The 19293-nt window shown below is 50.5% G+C and overlaps 1 protein-coding gene across 6 annotated transcripts in view; it reads left to right on the top strand.

Annotated features, from left to right (window-relative positions):
• Prkag2 (protein kinase AMP-activated non-catalytic subunit gamma 2) overlaps nucleotides 1–19293 on the top strand; it is a 393524-nt gene that overhangs the window by 166239 nt on the left and 207992 nt on the right. Inside the window, exon 1 of one of the 6 annotated variants that reach the window (XM_052719489.1) lies at nucleotides 7917–8322. The exons of the other annotated variants lie outside the window; for them this stretch is intronic. The gene's annotated coding sequence lies outside the window, so the exon portion shown is untranslated. Of the gene's footprint in view, nucleotides 1–7916; nucleotides 8323–19293 lie in introns of those variants that run through there. 6 annotated transcript variants of the gene reach the window in all.

Here is a 19293-nt window from a genome sequence, read left to right as displayed (position 1 = left end):
CTTGGGAAGAGGAGCCCACAGTGGCTGACACAGGATCTGCTTGGGGGTGGCCTTGTTGAGGGCAAGTGGAAAACTGTTAGGCGACCATCGTGTTCCTATGGTTCTGATTAAGCTGGAGTCTGAGCCTGCTGAGTGGCAGCCCAAGCAAGCCTCCTGATCAGCCACAACGGCTGGGTGTGATTTAGGTCACAGACTTTAGGAATTGGAGCACATGTCGGAGATGAGCAGCGGATAGGCCGTTGAATATAGATGACCCAACTCCCAGCCTTGGCTTGCAGCTAAAAGGGAGGCCTGGTTGTTATCAACTTCTGAGAGCCTTCTAGAGCCTTTGTACTTTAGGGGCAAAGAGGAAGGCAGCACAGACTTACAGACTGTGAGAGCCCCGCAAGGCTTGTCCACCCTGCCACCGCCTCAGCCTCCACCTTACTCCTTTTGTGAAGCCCTTTTATAGGAATTGATGCCTGTGGTGGATTGAAAAAAAATGGTCCCCAAAGGGAGTGGCACTATCAGGAGGTATGGCCTTGTTGGAGGAAGTGTGTCACTATGGGGGTGGGCTTTGAGGTCTCTTGCTCAAGCTTCCCTCAGGGTGACTATCAGTCAACTTCCTGTTGCCTGCAAGATGTAGGACTCTCAGCTCCAGCACCACATCTCCCCGCATGCCGCCATGCTCCCCACCATGATGATAATGGACTGAACCTCTGAACTGTAAGTGAGTCCCCAGTTAGATGTTTTCCTTATAAGAGTTGCCATGGTCATGGTGTCTCTTCACAACAATTAAAACCCTAACTAAGACACTGCCAAAGCAGCTCTTGCCTTCAGGAAACTTTTCTGGTGGCTACTGTCAACTCCAGCCTACTTGTTCCTTGTCTTAATGCCTTCTTTTCTGAAGTCCACAATGCTTGAGGGTACGGGGGAGTCCTCTCTGTCTTCTGTTTTTCTTTTACCCCAACTGGAGTCTGGGAGGGGACCCAAGAGACAGAGCAGGAGCAACCTGTCTTAACCAAGAAACAGGGCGTAAGTACTCTCTTCCTCATGCCCATACATTATTGAACTCCTAGACAACAGCTTCTAGCCCTCAGGTCTGGGGAGCTTTACTCTGGATTGGCAGATGAACTTGTGTGAGATAGTCACATCCAGTTAGGTACGGATGGAACAGTCAAAAGAGTGTGTGCCTCTTATACAGGGGTAGAGACCTTAAACTAAAATGATTCAGGCTAGAGACTCCTGTGTTGTGGATGTTATCAGTCATCAGGATAGGGGCAGAGGGAGGTGAGGCCTTGACCGAGATGAGTGTGAGCGTGTGTGAGCATGTGTGAGCATGTGTGAGCATGTGTGTGTGTGTGTGTGTGTGTGTGTGTGTGTGTGTGTGTGTGTGTGTGTTGTGTTGTATCTTATTTACCCCAAATTCTTGAATGCTTTCTCCATGCATCATCTTATTACAAAGGGCTCTATTGCAGTATGCATGAAAATCCTGTTGTAGCTGGGTTGTTGTTTGTTTGTTTGTTTTTATTTTTTGTTTTTCTCTTTGGGGGCCTGCCATCCAGCTGCCAAATAAATACATGGAGACTTAGTCTTACTTATAAATGTCTGGCCTTAGCTTGGCTTGTTTCTAGCCAGCTTTTCTAACTTAAATTGTCCTGTTTGTCTTTAACTATGTTTTGCCTCTGGGCTTTTTACCTTTCTTTACTCTATATATCTTTTTCCTTCTTACTCCATGGCTGACTGTGTGGCTGGGTGGCTGGTGCCTGGCATCCTGCTCTCCTCTCCTTCGGAGCTTAGCTTTCTCCTATTTATTCTCCCTGCCTGGCAGCCCTGCCTATCCCTCTCTCCTGTCTAGCTATTGGCTGTTCAGCTCTTTATTAGACCAATCAAGTGTTTTAGGCAGGCAGAGCTTTACAGAGTTAAATATAACATAAAAGATGCAACACATCTTTGCATCATTAAACAAATATTCCACAGCATAAACAAATGTTAACACATCTTAAGCTGATATTCCACAACACTCTATCACAGCTGGCTTCTGATCCTTGGACTGTGCACACATGCCAAGTGGAAGGGGCTAATTTCTTCATCAGGCACAGAGGGTAAGAATCGGGAGTGTCTGGGTTCTTGCCCCGGCCCACAGCTGCAGGCTGTGGGATTGCAGGCCAGTCACGGACCTAGTGGTCATACGCGGGACTCAGGGTTTATTGTGTGAGAGCTTATTTGATAGTGGTGAGTCCCTGCTTCGACAGGTGATGCATTCACACACTAATGAGTGCCACAGTCCACATATGAACTCTTGGTATACAAACATGCTTTGAAGGGATCAGGCTGGTCCACACTCTGCAGGGAAGCTTGTGGCCCTGGGGGCAGTTTTTGCATGTGAAGTTCCAGGCACCAGCTTGAGGCTCTTTTAAGACTTCTGAGCATTTCAAGATGGCTTTGAAAGATAGAAAAACTGTTCTGTGAAAGTCACGACATAAGACTGGAACAATTACTAATGTACGTCTTTGTAGTTAGAGAGACTGTCTTGAGCCCAGGCTCCATGAATACTAGTCAGCCACTCTGCCCAAGTTTCAGCCCCAGCCCTTTTTCCTACTTTGTGTTTAGAGACAGGGTCTGCTCCATTCATTACCCAAACTGACCTTGAACTTCCCATCCTTCTACCTTCTGAGTAGCTGGGGTGACAGGCCTGCCCCACCAGGCCTGGCTTAGTCTAGGAATTGTAGAACTACTTGACAGAAGTACCAGGAACTGGCTGTGTGGTGAGCTTGGCTCTCTAATCTCAGAGGTCTGGCAAACATCTGGTTACCGTGGTAAATAGCGATAGTTTCTGGCCCCAGGGGAGGGGCCAGCCGTACACTGCCTGATAGCTAGGGACAGAGACAGGAAACCTTAGAATATTTTTCAAGTTCCTGTGATGATTTTAGGTGGCAGGTCGGACCTGTTCTGGGGTTTAGGGGAAGTTTCACTGCTGCCCTCTGGCAGATTCACTCTGAGCTGTCTTTTTGTTTTTGTTTCGTTTCTGCAGAGATGAAACCCGGGGCTGTATCAGGCAAGTGTGTGTGTGTGTGTGTGTGTGTGTGTGTGTGTGTGTGTGTGTGTGTGTGTGTGTGTGTGTGTGTTCCTACAGAGGGACACTCGTAACTCAAAGGTTTGTGTTGTTGTTTTTAATGGCAAAGCTCTACAGCAGAGTCCTGTGAGGTTAAGGGCTCGCCCAGGTCAGTGGTATCTGAACTTCAAGGGCAGCAGCTAGCAGGGAAAGCCAGGCTATCCAGGGGTTCTAGCCTTCCCTGAGCTGCCTAGAAAGCCATCTCCTGCAAACTCCTGAGGATTCCTGCAGGGTCCAGTGAACCTCTCTGGAGAGTTGGTTTTCAGTCACAGTTTCAGAGGCTACGAAACCACTCTGCACAGTACGTGGAGTTTCTGAGTACAGGGAAGATGCCTGGACGTAGACCCCTCTTGCTTCAGCATCTCAGTGACACTGCTCCCCTGGCCTCTGGCCTGCACTTCACAGACCCTGCAGGCCCGAGACTGCAGGCTGTAAGTCAGGGGTAGCATCGACACTCAGGAGGGAGAACAGAGGTTCGTTGAAAGCATCTCTGTGTTTAACTTACAGATGCATGACTGAAGACGGCATGGGGTCAGGCAAGCATTTGTGACTGGACCTGGGGCATAAGAAATTCACCCAGGCCCATTATCCACGGGCAGGACGAGAAGGCACAAGATTTACACACGTGTGCTCTGGATTTCTGGTCCTCTGTGTCACTAGTATGGCTTAGGAAGTATTGTGCATGGCTTAAGATATTCTGGCCACTTTTACTATGTTTTGTGTCTTTGAAGTCACTGTTTCAAATTTTTAATGTAATTTCTTAGTATACCTGCTTAATCAGAGCAGGCTAGACAGTTTACTGTGACATCATGTGCCTCAGAGACTCTGGCTGTAATGCGTTTTATAAATTCATTTATTATTATTACGATGTGTGTGATGCAGATATTGGGGTGTGCACATGCCATAACACACATGCAAAGGTTACTGACAACTTTGTGGAGTCAGTCCTCTCCTTCCATCTGTATGCGAGGTCCAGGGATTGAACCCAGGTCATCAGGCTCTTAGGGCAAGCACCGTTATCCCCTGAGCCATCTTGTAATCCCTGTAACCTTGTTTTCCATGACAAAAATAGTAAGCACAGACCACAGAAGAAACAAACGATACAACGAAGCAAAAACACACAGATAAAAGGCTGGGACTCTTAGGACAGTGTGGTACTGAGGTGCGGAGCCAGGTTGTGATGGAATCCTGGCAACATCAACCTCTCAGCTTAGTAACCGTTCTAGTTAGCTTTCCGTTGCCGGGATGAACATAACCAAAAGCAACCTGGGAGAGGGGAGGGTTTGTTTCAGCTTGCAGTCCATCGTTGAGGGACTATCATGGCAGAAGCTGAAGCTGTGGGGAAGGCTGCTTGCTGGCTTGCTCCAGCTCATACTTATCTCGCTTTCTTACATAGCCCAGGAGCAGCATGCCTGGGGATGGATGGCACAGTGGGCCGGCCTCTCAGCCCACATCAACTAACAATCAAGAAAGTGCCCCCACAGACTTGCCCATAGGCCAGTCCAGTGGAGGGAATTCTTCAGCTGAGGGTCCCCTTTCCCGGGTGAGTCAAGTTGACAACCAGGACTGCCTGCCACGTGAGCACGGCGACTCAGGGTCTCCAGACCGCAGTTTCCTTATTCTTCCAAAGGAGTTTGAGGGAGTGGGGCTGGGAAATGATCCAGTTAGTAAAGTGCTTACTTAGTAAGCATTACTTAGTAATGCTTACACATTAAAACAAGACAAAACAACTGAGTAGAGGCAGAATCATGAGGCTCTCAGGGATGGCTTGCTGGATTCTAGCGAAATCCATGAGCTCCAGATTTAGTGAGGGCCCCTGCCTCAAAAAACAGGGAGGAGAGTGACTGAAGGAGACACCTAGTGTCAACCCTGGACTCCACACACATGTGCACGCATGTATACATCCACACGCCAACACAGATGGGGTGGGAGAAGAAAATGATGTGATGCCCCTTTACCTGCTGTGTGGACTGCAGTAGCATGAAAAGACCTCAGCATTGGGAATACAGTGTAAACATCAAATTCAGGAGGACTTGTATGTCTCAGCATGGAGGTGCCAGGGAAGCGCCCTTCACTAGGCTAGGGCCTCGACAGAATGGAGAACTTCAGGGTCTGCAGGTGCCTGCCTGTGTAGGCTGAGACTGTGAGGACTTTGAGTGACAGCTGTGGGCAAGCCAGAGAAGTGAGAATGAGGCTCCTTTGGACTGTATGCTTACTGAAGAGAGTTTGTTCCCCAGGCAGCTCCCTTGGAGCTGGCAGTTTTCCCCGACTTTTCTCGCTTTTCCATGGTTTGGGGTCTGGGAATGGTACTCAGAGTAGCACTCGGGGGAAAAAAAGTGAGAGAGGGGAGCTGGAGGGTGTCAGGGACCGTTCCACCTCGGCTCCTTCTGAGACCAGGGAGTACCAGCCGTGGTGCTGAGGCTCTGCCAGGACCTTCTGTCTAGTGGCTTTTGTCTTCCAAGAGAACCGGCTTCCGCCTTCTAAGGTGAGAAGGCGGACAAGCTCGAATCCCAAAGGGGAGACGAACCACTGAAGCATTCGGTGGAGGCTGTAGGAGCAAGACTTCACACAGGCGAAGACAGGCCACATGCGTGTTTGCGGGTTTCAGGACACAGCACTTGTCGTCGCTTGAGTGATTCCCTGACCCGAGATGTGGAATCACTGGCAGTGAGCTATAGGAAACTATTGCCCCCCGCCTCCCATAAGTCATTCTCAGGAGCTCGCCTCCAAGTGAAGCAAACCTTGGCTTGGTGGTACCCATCTATTTCCCTGGCATTTCTAGCTTTTCCAGGCAAAGCAAATTATCCCCACCCCACCCCACCCCCCACAACCTAGGCTTGTTTATATGCTTTGGAATAAAGCACACAGAAAATAAAACAGGTCCAGCTCACCCAGCAAGGCTAGTTGGAGAACCAGCAGGAGAAAATATTGCAATTGGCTGGATGTCTGGTAGGCCACTTACATCACGCCCAGGGGGCTAGTTTCAGGATGTCAGCCCTTTGCTCAGTGGTATACAGCGTGGTTTTTGCTAAGCTTTGTGTTTATTCTAGTGCTGCCCTCTGGTTCCGGAATAATACTGCACATCTCAAGCTGATGTTCGTCTTTGTCCAAATGCTTGTTCATCCATTATCTCAGCAGAAGCCCTGGGAGATGCTCAGAGCCAATATTTCCATGCAGATGGTTTTCTAAGAGGCAGGACTGAGGCCCGGAGAAATGACTGAGCTGTGGCCCAGACCTGGGTTGTGGTCACAGAACTTTATGGTTTAGGTCTGGAAAGGACCTTGAGGTACATCATGTGACACATTGCTCAGGTTATGGAAGAGTTTCAAGGTAAAGTGACATTTTCAAGGGATGAGCTGCTTAGGAACCAGGGCTGGGCCTCAGGGGGCCTCCTTTCCTAACCCTCAAGCTTTGAATCCTTAGATCTCAGAATTAGCGGAACAGTGGCTGCCTGTTACCTTCCTGGACTGAAAGTGACCTCAAGAAAGCCACAGACTAGCCCAGCTCAGTCAGCAAAGTGCTCGTCACACAGCATGAGGGGCTGAGATCGACCCCCAGAACTCGTCTTTAAAAACTGGGCATGGTGGCATACATCTGTAATTCCAGTGCTGGGGAGGAGAGACAAGGAAGGGGCTTCTGGAGCTCACTGGCAACCAGACTAACCCAATCTGTGAGCCCCAGGTCCTGTGAGAGACACTCTTAAAAATCAAAACAAAACAAAACAAGGTGAATGGCTCCTGAGGAACAGCATCTGAGGTTGTCCTCTGGCCTCCACACATACATGAACATGCACACACATCTCATAATTTTAAGTCAGTTTCCAAAGTTGTCTTGGGCCGCATTCATAGGTATCTTTGGTCTCATACAGCCCATGGGTGGCATATTAGGTCTGCCTTTGGGCATAGGGAGTTGCTTAAAACGTCCCAGGACTTGTTCCAACCAGGTGTCGTGGGCCACACAGACACAGGAAAGCTGTTATGAAGAAACAGATGTATTGTGCTCACAGACCCCTGAAAGCAAGAGGCAGAGCCCGCGTGTAGGACCACTCAGCAAAGTGCCAGTCTTGGTCAGGAGGCAGAGTGGCCAGGGAAAGTGGTGACAGGAGCTTTTGCTGTGCCTTTGAAGGGGACAGACAGGCTCAGGATTGTCTGTTTTGAACAGCTGCAGTGAGCTCTGGGCTGATGAGGACAGGCACAGTGGCCCAGGGTGTGACAGAGGACGACGTGAGGAGAGAATGGGCTCTAGAAGGTTTGTTTGTGAAGGAGTGGTAAGCGCACAGGTGAGTCATTTTCTCTCTAGGAATTTGCTACCCTACATGTAATAACGAAGGCTCCGGATAGCCGTGCATCAGAAGCCAGGAAACAAGAGGCAAGGAAGGGCCCGTGTCACCTGCAGGGGGCCTGGGATTGCAGGTTGTCTGGCTGGAGTTGGGGGATGTGGTATCTGTCAGTTAGGGCTTCCCTAGCAGAGCTTCTGTGAAGGCTAGAGCTGTCATTCTTGCGAGAGAGAAAAGCTGCGCGCTCTGTCCTCCAAGGACAAGGATTTCCCTGGGAGTCCTGATTTCGACTGATTGCAGAAGTCAGCCTGCTGTCTTCCTCTGAAGTTAACTAGCCTTTGCCTGTGGAGACAGGATAGGGGGTCCTGCTGGCAGAAGGACCCCACGACCTCAGCGGCTGCATTCCAGGCCTCAGTTCCTTCCTCTCTGTTCATCCTGCTGCCTGTGTTTCCAGGGCTCCGCTCTGCCCCCCCCCCCCCCCCCCCACTGGCTGCCTATGTGGTACAGTTTCCTCCTCAGCAGGCAGCCCTCGACACAGGTGGGAATGATAGTCTGCTGCAGCCCTGACAGACACCCAGGGTATCTGCCTGAGCTCTGCCATCCTCTCAAGCAGCGAACCAGCTCTAACCAACAGGACTGTCGCCTGTGCTGTCTCAGGCCAGCTCATGCTGTCTGCCAGCTGCTTGTTGCGCTGCTCTGGGGACTGGGAACACGCCCAGCCCCAGTCCCCATCTGTTGCAGGCGTGAGGCAGCAGCTCCCGAGAGCATCCGAACCTTAGAAATCGCCTGAGCTGAAAGAGTCAGGAACCCCCTCCTTGGATTGGCCTTTGGAAGGTGAGAGCAGGATTTGTCAGAGCTGAGAGAGCAGCTTGTCTGCCGCTCCTCATCGCACCAGCTAGCATCTCACAGCCCAGCATCCGGAAGAGGAGACCTTGGGACCCCTCCGGGCTGAGTAAGCAGACCTTTCTGGCTGGATCCCTATAAATGCATGGCGGTTGCACGCTCCCTGTGTGCGATGTTTCCTTCTGTGGTGCATATTGTCGCCTCTGTGTGCAAGACTGCTGTTGGCTGGGGCTTTGTTCTCCCAGAGGCTCTCATTCAATTAAACACCTCAAGGCTGAACAAAATGCTCCTTGGCTCCACGGGAGCTATATGTCTGTTCCTTATATAACTTCTCCGTGACTTAAAGAGAATACCTTAGAAGGTGGGATGTGTGAGGGGGCGTGTTCATCACTGTCCCTCTGCAGAGACTGTCTCCTTCTCTGCCAGGCTGGGGAAGCGAGCAAAGACTGGGCTGTCTACAAAGGGTTCTGATCTGAGGGTCCTCTCCCTGCTTCCTCCCCTGCCGTAAAGCTCCCTCCCGCAGCTGAATCTCTTAGTGCTGTGGACTCGCCTACCATTGCTTTCCCTTTCCTGAGTCATCCGTTCAGTTTGCCCCAAATGGAAAAGACTAGGGACAACTGCAGGGGGACTTTGAGTCTGGCCCATGTTGTCCCCTGGGGCTGTCTAGACCACAGGCAGATCGGCTGGAAGATGGAGCTTGCTTGTTGCCTGTCTGACTTGAAGAGGAAGGTGTTGAATAAACCGAAATGGTTGGGGAAGGCAAAGGGAGAGAGAGCAGAGAAGGTGGAAGCCCTCCATTCTGCAGCAGGAACGGAGCGTGGACTGACGAGCCTGCGGGACGGACTGGCTGAGCGGAGGCTGGCAAGGGCTAACCCTGAGGCTGCAGGTGCCCTGCCCCAGCCGCCGTCCTCCGAAACTGGCGCTTAAGCACTCACAGTGAGCCGCTGCTGTCTTGTTTGGGGTTTTTGTTTGTTGCTTATGACTCCCTTCCACAGGCTGAACTAGTTACACCCAAAGAAAACTTCAGCAGAGAGTCTGTGACCCCCCCCCCCCCCCCCCTGCTCCTTACGATTGTGATTAGGAGCAAGCCACTGGGTATCATCAGAGGCTGAGGCTCAGTGCTGTTTCTAAGTCACAGCCCAAAGCGGACAAGAAAAGGTGGCATTAACTAACTCGAGAATGGTGGACCAGTAGCACACGTGGTCCTGCGCTCAGCTCAGTGCAGACTTCTGGAGGGTCCTGGGCCCAGCGAGCACCGTCAGACCTGGGATACACAAGAAGGCCAGAGGCCCCCAAAGTGCACAGGGTTCCCAGACGCACACAGGAGGGATTTCAGATGTCATCCAGTGTGAGAAGAGGAGCAGGGTAGGGGGACTTTAGAGCAGGGGTCAGTCGCCAGCAGACAGGTGCCAGGTCCAGTGGGACCCAGGGCCCATAGCCCCTCTCTTGACCCAGAAGAGAAGCTTGGCAGTGTGGCCTAGTAGGTCTAACGGCTCCTACCTTTCAGGCTGCATCTCCAGTGTGCATGGGAAACGTCCAAGGACTAGTTAGATAAACCTGAGGTGAGGTTTTGGTTGGGTTCCGTTTGGATGTTGGAATATTCTAGCCTGACAGCAGACCTTGCAGCAGGTACAGACTCACAGGAGAGGAAATTGAAGTTAGAAAGTCAGATTCCCCAGTGAACTGATAGAGAACCCAGGAGATGGAGGGTACTTTTGTTTTTCCTAAAGTCATGAAAAGGCTGACCCAAGAGAAGCCCGGTGTCCAGAAGCCCTGCCTGATCATTCTGTATAAAGGGAGTTGGGAGCGGAACAGCGAGGCTAAGGATGGGCGTTGGGGGCCGGGTCCCTGGGCTGGGGCTTTGACACCAGCTTCCAAGCTGGCTCCTCACTGGATCCTGTCCTCAGGATGGTGGGAAATCAGCGCTTGAGTGAAACAAAGTCTTGAGCCCTGTGGACCAGTAACCCAGCATTCAGAGAACGAGATGTTTGGTCTTGACCTCATCCACCAATGGTACTGTCTGGCCAGGCTTTTCTGGAAAGGCAGGAACACTTAATTTGGGTTCTCTGAATTTTTGTAACATTTATTTATTTATTCATTCATTCATTCATTCATTCGTGTGTGTGTGTGTGTGTGTGTGTGTGTGTGTGTGTGTGTGTGTGTGTGTGTGTGTACAGCATCAGGCTTATCAACAAGCACCTATACCTGCTGAGCCACCTTGATTTGGGTTTTTATTTCAGTCTGAGGGGTTCTCAGCCCCTTCTCATGTATCAGTATATTAGTGTAGAGACCCATCTTGCCCAGCTCCTTGTAGCAAAGCCTTCCATCACCCTGACTCCTGGGCTAACCTGTATCACTGCTGCACACTTCCTTCTTTGCACTATTGAGTATTGAGTTGTGTTCTGCTGGTTCTCACAGGTCAATTCAGTTGACTCCCAGCAATCAGCTGAGGTCTTAATTCCTGTCAGGATCCTTCAGCTGTCACATCTCACATTTACCAACCGCACACTAGGTACCAGCTCCAGGCTGGTCATTTTCATGGATCCTCACTCTCTTAATTCCCGGGAGGACCCTGGGAGCCTTTACTGTCTACCACTTGGGAACTGAGGCCCCATGGACCTGTACAACTTGCTGAGATCATGCAGGCAGCACACCGGAACCAGAAGCTCACACCTAGGTCCTCTGCCAGCTTAGAAGCAGTATCCGGCCCTTCCCACTTCCCTGAACAAGACCTGGCAGTGGACTTCTGGCAGCGAAAATGTGCCTCTTGCCTCTCATTGTGACTTGACGAAGAACTTGATCGGGACTTACAGCCCACGGCTTAGTTGAAGGTCTGTGTTTCTACCTCCTCAGCCCCAAAGTGTGGGCAGGCTTGTCCCCAATTCTTGACAAGCTGACACCAGTGCTGGAGAGTGTTGACACAGAAACCATGAAGTCTGTGCTTTCCAGCCAGTCATGTGTCAGTCTGGATAAATATCCTTGTCACAAGCATAACTTACGGTCCAAGAACTCTAAAGGAGTTCTGTGGGTCCATGGGCTCTAATCTTAATTACAAAAATTGGAGTTTAAATTATGATTGAAGTTGGGTGTGGTGTGAGTTCCTGCAATCCCAGCACTTAGGAGCTAGAGGCAGTGAGTTTGAAGCCAGGCAGGGAGACATGAGGCACAGGCTGAGAGGTGACTGAGTAGTTAGGAGCACTTGCACAGAGACTGGGCTCAGTTCCTGACACCCACATCTGGTGGTTCACAACCGCCTGGAACTCCAGCTCCAGGGGACCCAACACCCTCTGGCCTCTGCGGGCACCTGCACACATGTGCATGTGCTACACTTAGGTACATATACATACACACAAAACAAATTTTTTAAAAAGAGGAGGAGGAGAAGGAGTAATAATTGAAGCTGGGCATGGTGGCACATAAGTTGTAATCCCAGCACTGAAGAGGCAGTCAGTCTAGGCTATGTAGTTACAGACCAGTCTGTGCAGTGTAGTAAGACTTGAAAGCTAGCCATCAAGCAAACATATAATTGAGTCTTTAGCCCCAATGCTGTTCCCTTGTGACCCCCCCCCCCCCCCACACACACACAATTTTTGGCATGGGACTTAGGACCTTGTATTCTGTCAGGAAGCTTGGGACCATGTACAAATTATCTCATTTTCTTGAGTCATTTTTTTTTTTCTAGAAATGCATGTCTGTTTAGGTTGGTGTGGAGTCTATAATCAGTTAAGCAAGAACCAGTTCCCAGCACGCAGTAGACATTTAACTAACAATGGGCTCTGCTGTCTAAGGGAGTATTCAGTTGGGTGCCTTCCTGGAGCCACACAGAGCCCTAGAAAAACATCTTCTAAAGCAGGGCTATGATGGGTTTTACCACTAGAGTTACCCAGCAGGCAACCAAGGCAAAAGAGCTTTGGGGTCCTGTAGTTTTCTAGCTGTTGCAGCCTCTGCTCTTCCTCACTGTCCTTGCCAATAGCCAAGTCCCACCCCCTCCTCCTGTCCTGCCTGTCATGCAGTGGTGAGCCGATGGGGTCTCCTCTCTTCGGTCTTGAGGGATCACATTGCAATTCTGCTGCCGTGACCATCCCCTGAAGGGCATGGCTGTGCCACCATCTTTCTAGTATCATTGGAGTCCCTTCTCCATCTCCTTTCATATTTCTCCAAGCTGTAGCCCAGGGGACACAGGGAGAAAACTAGAGGAAATCAAAGCCAGGCTCAGATTTTGTTTTGATTGTACTCTGCCGGCGAGGTGTGTGGTGGCATTTATTGTCTGTCTGCTTTTAAGGGAGGCAGCCATCTGCCAGTAATCATGGCTTTAGCTGGTTAGTCACCAGTGAGTGAGGGCCTGCTGAGCTGATTCCAGTAAATAGGATAAAGGAGATCGGAAGAGGGCCATCCATAGTCTGCAGTGCTGTTTACCAAACACCCGCTAGGGATGCCAGCCGTCCAGACGGAGTTCTCGAACCATGGAAGGCCAGGGACCCAGGGGTTCTTATTCCTCCTTAGCCCTGCTATCCTTTTCTTTTCTTCCTTGCCTTTGGGATTGAACCTAAAGCTTCATGCGTGCTAGGCAAGTTCTCTAGCACTAAGCTAGATCCCTAGCCTTTTTTTTTTTATTGACAGGGTCTCACTGAGTTGCCTAAGATGGCCTTAAATTTATGATCCTCCTGCCTTAGCTTCCTGAGTAGCTGGATTTTACAAGCCTGAACCACCAGACCTGGCTTTCCATTTTCTTTTTGGTCAAGGACTCCTGAAAGTTGAGGGCTCCTAAAATGGCATTTCATTGCTTTTGGAGGAGAGAATCAGGGACTGGGAAGGTCTGAAGCCCCAACCCTCAGGAAAGCATGAGCCTATTGCTTTTCCAGCAGGCAAATAGCTGGCCTTACTGCAGGCAGTCTCTGTGATATGCAGGCTGTGTTGACCAAGTCACATACGGAATCATGCTTTGTAGACTGGATATGAAATTGGGATGCAAACCTGTCAGGCTGTGGAATGCTCAGATTTCCTGGAAATGCCCAGGTAGACACATCCCAGAGTGGGATGGCTTATGTTCAGGAAAAGATGTCAGGGACACTGAACAAAATGTTGTCCTGTAGGATAAGGACTGAACAGTGCCTCCAGCTGACCAGGGCCCCACAAGCAGTGTGGGGCTCTGTTCCTCTTTCAGGCAGGGAAAGCTCTGCCCTGCTTGGCTCAGAGGTGGGAGCTCTGGGACTTTCTACAAAGTCCAGCCATAGGCCATTCTTCCTGCTCTTACCAAATCAGGGGAAGTGCGAAGACATGCTTAGAAATATTTTCCCCAGGAAACAGCAGATGGGTGATTTTTGCTTATTGAAAAGGTAAGTGAACTGTCATCCTTTGTTACTCTTTCCCAGAGTTTCTGGTACCCAAAGCCATTCCACCTAGCTTGGCAGATGGATTCCTATGCTTAGAAGGTTAGGGAAAGACCAGTGACCACAGCTGGCAGCCTGCACAGACACCCTCCAAACACAGCCAGGTGTGGGAATGAAGCCTGTTGGATTACTACTGCCACACAGAACATGGCCTCTCCATGGCCCTGCTACTGACTGTGCCATTGGTAGGTGGAGTATGTGGGAAGGGGCTGCTCCTGGCCGGAGTCATTCATTTGGAACAGAGTCCTCGAAGGCTGGCGGGACTTGTCCTTTAATGTCAGACACCAGCTCCAAGGACCTGGCCAGGCCTGGCTCAGAGCTGGCTACAGGCATCTGCCACCACCCACTCTCTCTGAGTCATCCTACACTTATCTGCTCAGATCCAGAGCCCTGACATGCGCTCACCAGTCAGTCTCCAAACACACCAAGCAGGGGGAGAACTGAGAGGGAGATCATCCTGAAGGGGAAGGGGACACTTGGGAGAGCCTTGAACCAGGCCCTCTCTTCTACTCAGGCTCCTTCGGGCTCGCCCAGAACCTGTGCTGGCCTCACCAGCTGCTGTTCAGCAGGGCTCCCAAGCCTCCTGGAACCAGGGCATGGAGTCATACTGCCACAGGGACACTGTGTTTACAAGGGCCACCTCTGAGGAGATGCTTGTGGAGAGGTGTCTGAAACCTCTGTTTCCCTCTTCACTTCTTTTCTCCCTTTCCAAAGCCCTTCTTGGTGTATGAGAACTGTTCTTTCTTCCTCTGTCTTAAGCCATCAGCTCTTTCCCATTTTTCACCAGTGGACCAGAGCTCAAGTGTATGTCCCAGCACAGCCTGTCTCTTGTGTCACACCCTTCCCATAAAACAGACATCCTGAGCTCCCCCAGTGTGTTGAGTATGGACCTGACAGGCTCCCGGGCAAGCCTCATGCGCCCTAAGGACCAGCTTCTCGTTCTCTCCTGCTCACATCCCCAGCTCTTCCTGTCAGGCTCTGACCTGTCACTGAGTCCAGCAGCTTCACACAAATCCCACTCTCCAGTTGTGCTTGTGAGAGATGAGCATGTCAGAGATGAGCAACAAAAACAAAACTCTGGGGTGCATTTTTCAGTCATCCCAAACGCTTCCATGTTGTGCTTAATCCAGAGTCCTGGAGCTACCAGCCACGCCTTGCCCGAGTGCCGTCACAAAAGTGCAGTCCCGTACCATCATATGCACTTGACAGTAAAGTAAACCTGAGCACCACACACCAGTTTGGGGCGCTTCAGGGATTTCAGGGTCTTGGTAATGGCCGCTTGGATAAAGTCTGGAATGGTGGCTCCTAAGTCCAGGTGTATAAACACAAGAGACCCAGCCAAGACCCACAGTTCTCATACTTTTAAGTAACCACCCACTGTCTTCTGGGAGCTTGGAAGCCCTGTGTGTCTTACCTGTCTAGAGGGAAATGGGTCAGGTTACAGAGAGCTGGTACCGGGGGAGCCATACCTTCAGGCCTCCTCACGCATAGGCCTTTCCATGTGTGGGCATCCCTACCACCTTGCTTCCAAAAGTGACTGCCTTAGTTTCTTTTCCTGTTGCTGTGATTAAATATTCCAACAAAAGCAACTCAAGGGAGAAGGTGTTTGTTTCAGCCCATAGTTTAAGGGTACAGTCTGTCTTATCAGGGAAGTCAAGGCAGCGCCATCTTGAGGAAGCTGGTGACATCACACCCACAGCCAGGAAGCGGAGAGTGATGAGTGCCTGCTCAGCTTTCTTCTCCACTTACGCAGTCCAGGGTCCAACCAGGGAATGGTGTGGTCCAGAGTGAGTGGGTCTTCCTGCCTCGGTTAACACAATCGAGATCATCTCCCAGGTGATTCTAGATTCTGTGGAACTGACAGTTAACACTGATCACAGTGGCCTAACCCAGGTGCCATCCTTCTTTGGTGATCTCTACCCCATGCAAATTCATCTCTTCTCACTCCTCAGCTTGTAGGGTCATCTTCTGAGAATGATTAATCCAGTAGCTGCCAACACAGAGGAGGGTTTGGCGTAATGAGTTCTGAGTTATCTTGAAACACTGCCTTGACCTGAATAAGGGGGTCTGGCTACAGGCGGTGTCAGGACTTATGTGGGCCTGTGACATCTCACACTGTCCGGCACTGACTTTGGGGGAAAACTCAGGCTTTCATGCCTAACAAATCGCTCTTCTTAGACAGTACAGCCAGGCTCTGGAATATGTAATGCTGTAAGTAAGTCCTGCACTGTGGAGGAGAGGAAGGTACGAGTCTCTGTCTCATCAGGGTATGGCAGGTCCATGGGGCCAACCGAACTGGAGGCTTCTGTGAGATGATGTAGAGTCATCACCCAAAGCCCAGCTGCTTCCTAAAGATTCTGCCCCCACGGTGTGGAAAAGTTGGCTCAGCATCCCAGGATGCAGAGTGTAGGCATTTCCCACATTCAGCAGATGGCTTGCTCTGCTGCCCACCACATGGATATGTGGTGATTGGCTGGTCAGTTGTAGGCCAGCTTGACTGGGGTGCTATTCACATGCTGTGAGGCCCATCAGTTGTAAGCACAGTTAGCTTGGTTGTGATAAATGCACATAAATGTGTAGCCACCACATCATGACCCCCAAAAGGTCACAGTGTTCCATTATAGTCAATCCCTTCCCTGTCACCATCTTGAGACGGTTTAGCACGGGTCCCATGTCTTATCTTTGTCTACCCCACATATCCCTTGCTTCCAGACCTAGCACAGATCCTCACTGGGTGTGACAGCGAGTGAGCATGTCTCTAGCTGCTATATACTTTTTAAAAGACGGTGTCTCAGATAGCCCAGGATGGCCTTGAATTCTTTCCTGGTCCTCCTGTCTCTACCTCCCGAGAACTGGGGTTACAGGTGTGTGCCACTATACAGTTTTGTAGTGTGCTTTTGTTGTTATAAGACAGGGTCTCAACATGTATCCTGGGCTGGCCTGGAGCTAATTATCTAGACCAGATTGGCCCTGAACCTGTGAGCAATCCTCCTGCTTCTGCCTCTTGAGGATTGGGATTACAGACTTGACCAACACAGCTGGCTGCTGAAATGTATTTTCAGATTTCCTCAGGGCTTCTGTTCCCTTCCATCAGCCTCAGTTTTGAAAGACTGCATAGGAAGCACTTGCTAATTAACAATTTCATGTAGTCATTCCTGATGTCAGTCTTCCTGTTCAGCCTTAGACAGTCAGTGTGACCAGAGTTGCTAAGAGTCCAGCTGAGTGCAGAGACAGAGCTGTGCTTGGCCGCCTAAGCACTCGCAGGGAAACGCTTCCTCTCCACCCCTTCAAAGAGAAAGCTGCTGGGGCCACCAGCAGCCTTCCTTCATGTTCTCTCCCCACACTGGACCACAGAGCACCAGCCACACCATCCCTGCCTGCCCGCCTTCATCTCTCCTCCACCCCACCCTCCCTTCTTTCTTTCCGTCCCTCCCCCCCCCCCCCCCCCCGCCTCTCTGCCCTCCTCCTCCTCTTTCTTTTTTGAACAATTTTCGAGCTCACTACAGAGCACCCCAAAATGTTTCTCAGCTAACTGGGGACCTTTCTCTGTCACTAATGTGGTCACCAGGGGTTCAGCGTGTCTGTCCTCTCTCTCGTTCTGCCTACCCACACTGCCTCTCACTGTGTTTGTGAGTGATGGCTTGAGTTCCCCTCTTCCCTCTAATCAAAGCTCTGAGAAAGAAGAGTCTGTCTCTTACCCACTGGGCGCCATAATAATAGCTTCTCGCCCTTAAAATCAGCCAAGTATTTTAAAGTAATGACTGGCATTTTTCAAATGATTCCCACGCAGCACAGTAATCTCTGTGTTAGCTCTGGTGTGTCGTGTTTATATCCTTCCATGTGTGAATGCATTTTCTGGTAGGAATGTCTATGAGTCTAGATTTTTAAACTAGGAAACAGAAATTGAAGTAACTTGGACAGGGTACTTAGCATTTGGGTCATGTGTTGCCCCCCCCCCCCCCCCCCCCCCCCCCCCCCCGCCTCCCTACCCTCACACACAAGGCTTGGAATCGCCTCTCAGGGCTCTCAGGCAGCCTGGCTCAGCTGAGCATAGCGATTCACTTGCGTTCTCTGTCAGTGGCTAAGGCTGGAACATTTTAAAGGCTCCTTCCTTCTCACATCTGACGCCGCCATGCTGGCTGTACAGCCCCCTCTCTGTGGAACCTTCTCCACGTTGGTGGCATGAGCTTCCCCATAATGTAGCAGCTTGGCGGTCAGACCAGTTACACAGTGGCGGGGCTCTCCCAGCGCCAGGGTGGAGAGAGGTCTAGAGCCAGATCTACTGGAAGCTGCAAGACTATCAGCTGAGCTTGGACATCAAAGGATCTTACTTCTTTTTCTTTCTTTTTCCATCTTCAAGTACGTGCATGTGGTATATAAGTGTGTATGTGTGTGTGTGACACACTTGTGTGTGTACTTGTACATGTGGAGACCCAAGACTTATGTTAGGAATCATCCTCCATCACTCTTCTGCCTTATTTATTCAGGGTTGACTCACTTTGGGCACACGGTCCTAAGATACAATGCTCTCATGTTATACAGGACCTTGTAAAGGGCAAAAGGCCATGAGCATATGGTCCTTTTTTGTGTCTATGGATATAACAAATGCCCAAGGCTGGGTCATTTATAGAGAATGAGGGTTTATTTCACTCATAATCTTAGAGGCATGGTGGCAGCATCTGGGGATGGTCTTCTTGCTTCGTCAAAAGCTGGTGAAGTATCTCATGATGAGACGGAGCCGGTATGTGGCTCAAGTCTCTCTTCCTGTTCTTAAAAAGCCACTAATGCCATCCATTGTAGGAGCCCCACCCTCTGGAGTTCATGTAGTCTTAATCACCTCCCAAAGCTCCTACCTCTAACTAGCATTAATGTACAAATTTGGGGATCATATTTCCAATATATGAACTTTTTAAAATTTTTATAATTTATTTAATTTTACATATCAGCCACGGATTCCCCTGTCCTCCCTCCTCCTCCCCCCCCCCTGCCCTCCCACCAGTCCACCCCCCATTCCCATCTCCTCCAGGGCAAGGACTCCCCTGGGGATTCGGCTCAACCTGGTAGATTCAGTCGAGGTATGTCCAGTCCCCTCCTCCCTTCACCCAGGCTATGAACATTTTGGGGGTGTTGTATGACACTACTTTTGGAGAGACATGAACAAATGTTTATTCACTCCAGACAGTAAGGATACTCCCAAAGTCCAACCTTGTGAATGAGGAGTTGCTTGGGGTTACTTACAGGAGTCATAGGCGAGGGGTTACTTGCCAGAGCAGAAATGAACCAAGGACAGCTGCATCACCAAAGCCCAGCCCAGCACAGGTGATCATCATGGAGACTGGAGCCTTGGAGCTCTCTACAGGCTTTGCAGGCTCCTCAGTGGTCCTTGGAGGGAAGGGTCTTGTGCGTTTCAGGGACTTTTTGAGACTTTTGAATTGCTTTCTTCCTGACTCTTCAGGGGACAACCCATCCAGAGTCCCCTGGCCCTAGGGCCACCACATGCAGTACCTGACAGAGTCTTCTATGAGACTTCAGTTGGAATTAAAGATGCCTGACAGAGAGCAGTCTAGCTACGGAAGAGACACTCAGGGAGATTTCTTCTTCGTCCCAAGGGGGCTGGGTCCTGCACGTGAGGAAGGGGCAGTAAGGACGTTGCAGAGACGAGGTCCTCCTTCCAGAATGATCCAAACTCA

Source organism: Peromyscus californicus, unplaced genomic scaffold, assembly GCF_007827085.1.
Source record: "Peromyscus californicus insignis strain IS unplaced genomic scaffold, ASM782708v3 Scaffold_6__1_contigs__length_162567912, whole genome shotgun sequence".
Lineage (NCBI taxonomy): Eukaryota > Metazoa > Chordata > Mammalia > Rodentia > Cricetidae > Peromyscus > Peromyscus californicus.
The sequence above is the reverse complement of the archived record's forward strand: the minus strand, read 5'-3'. Positions and strand labels throughout refer to the sequence as shown.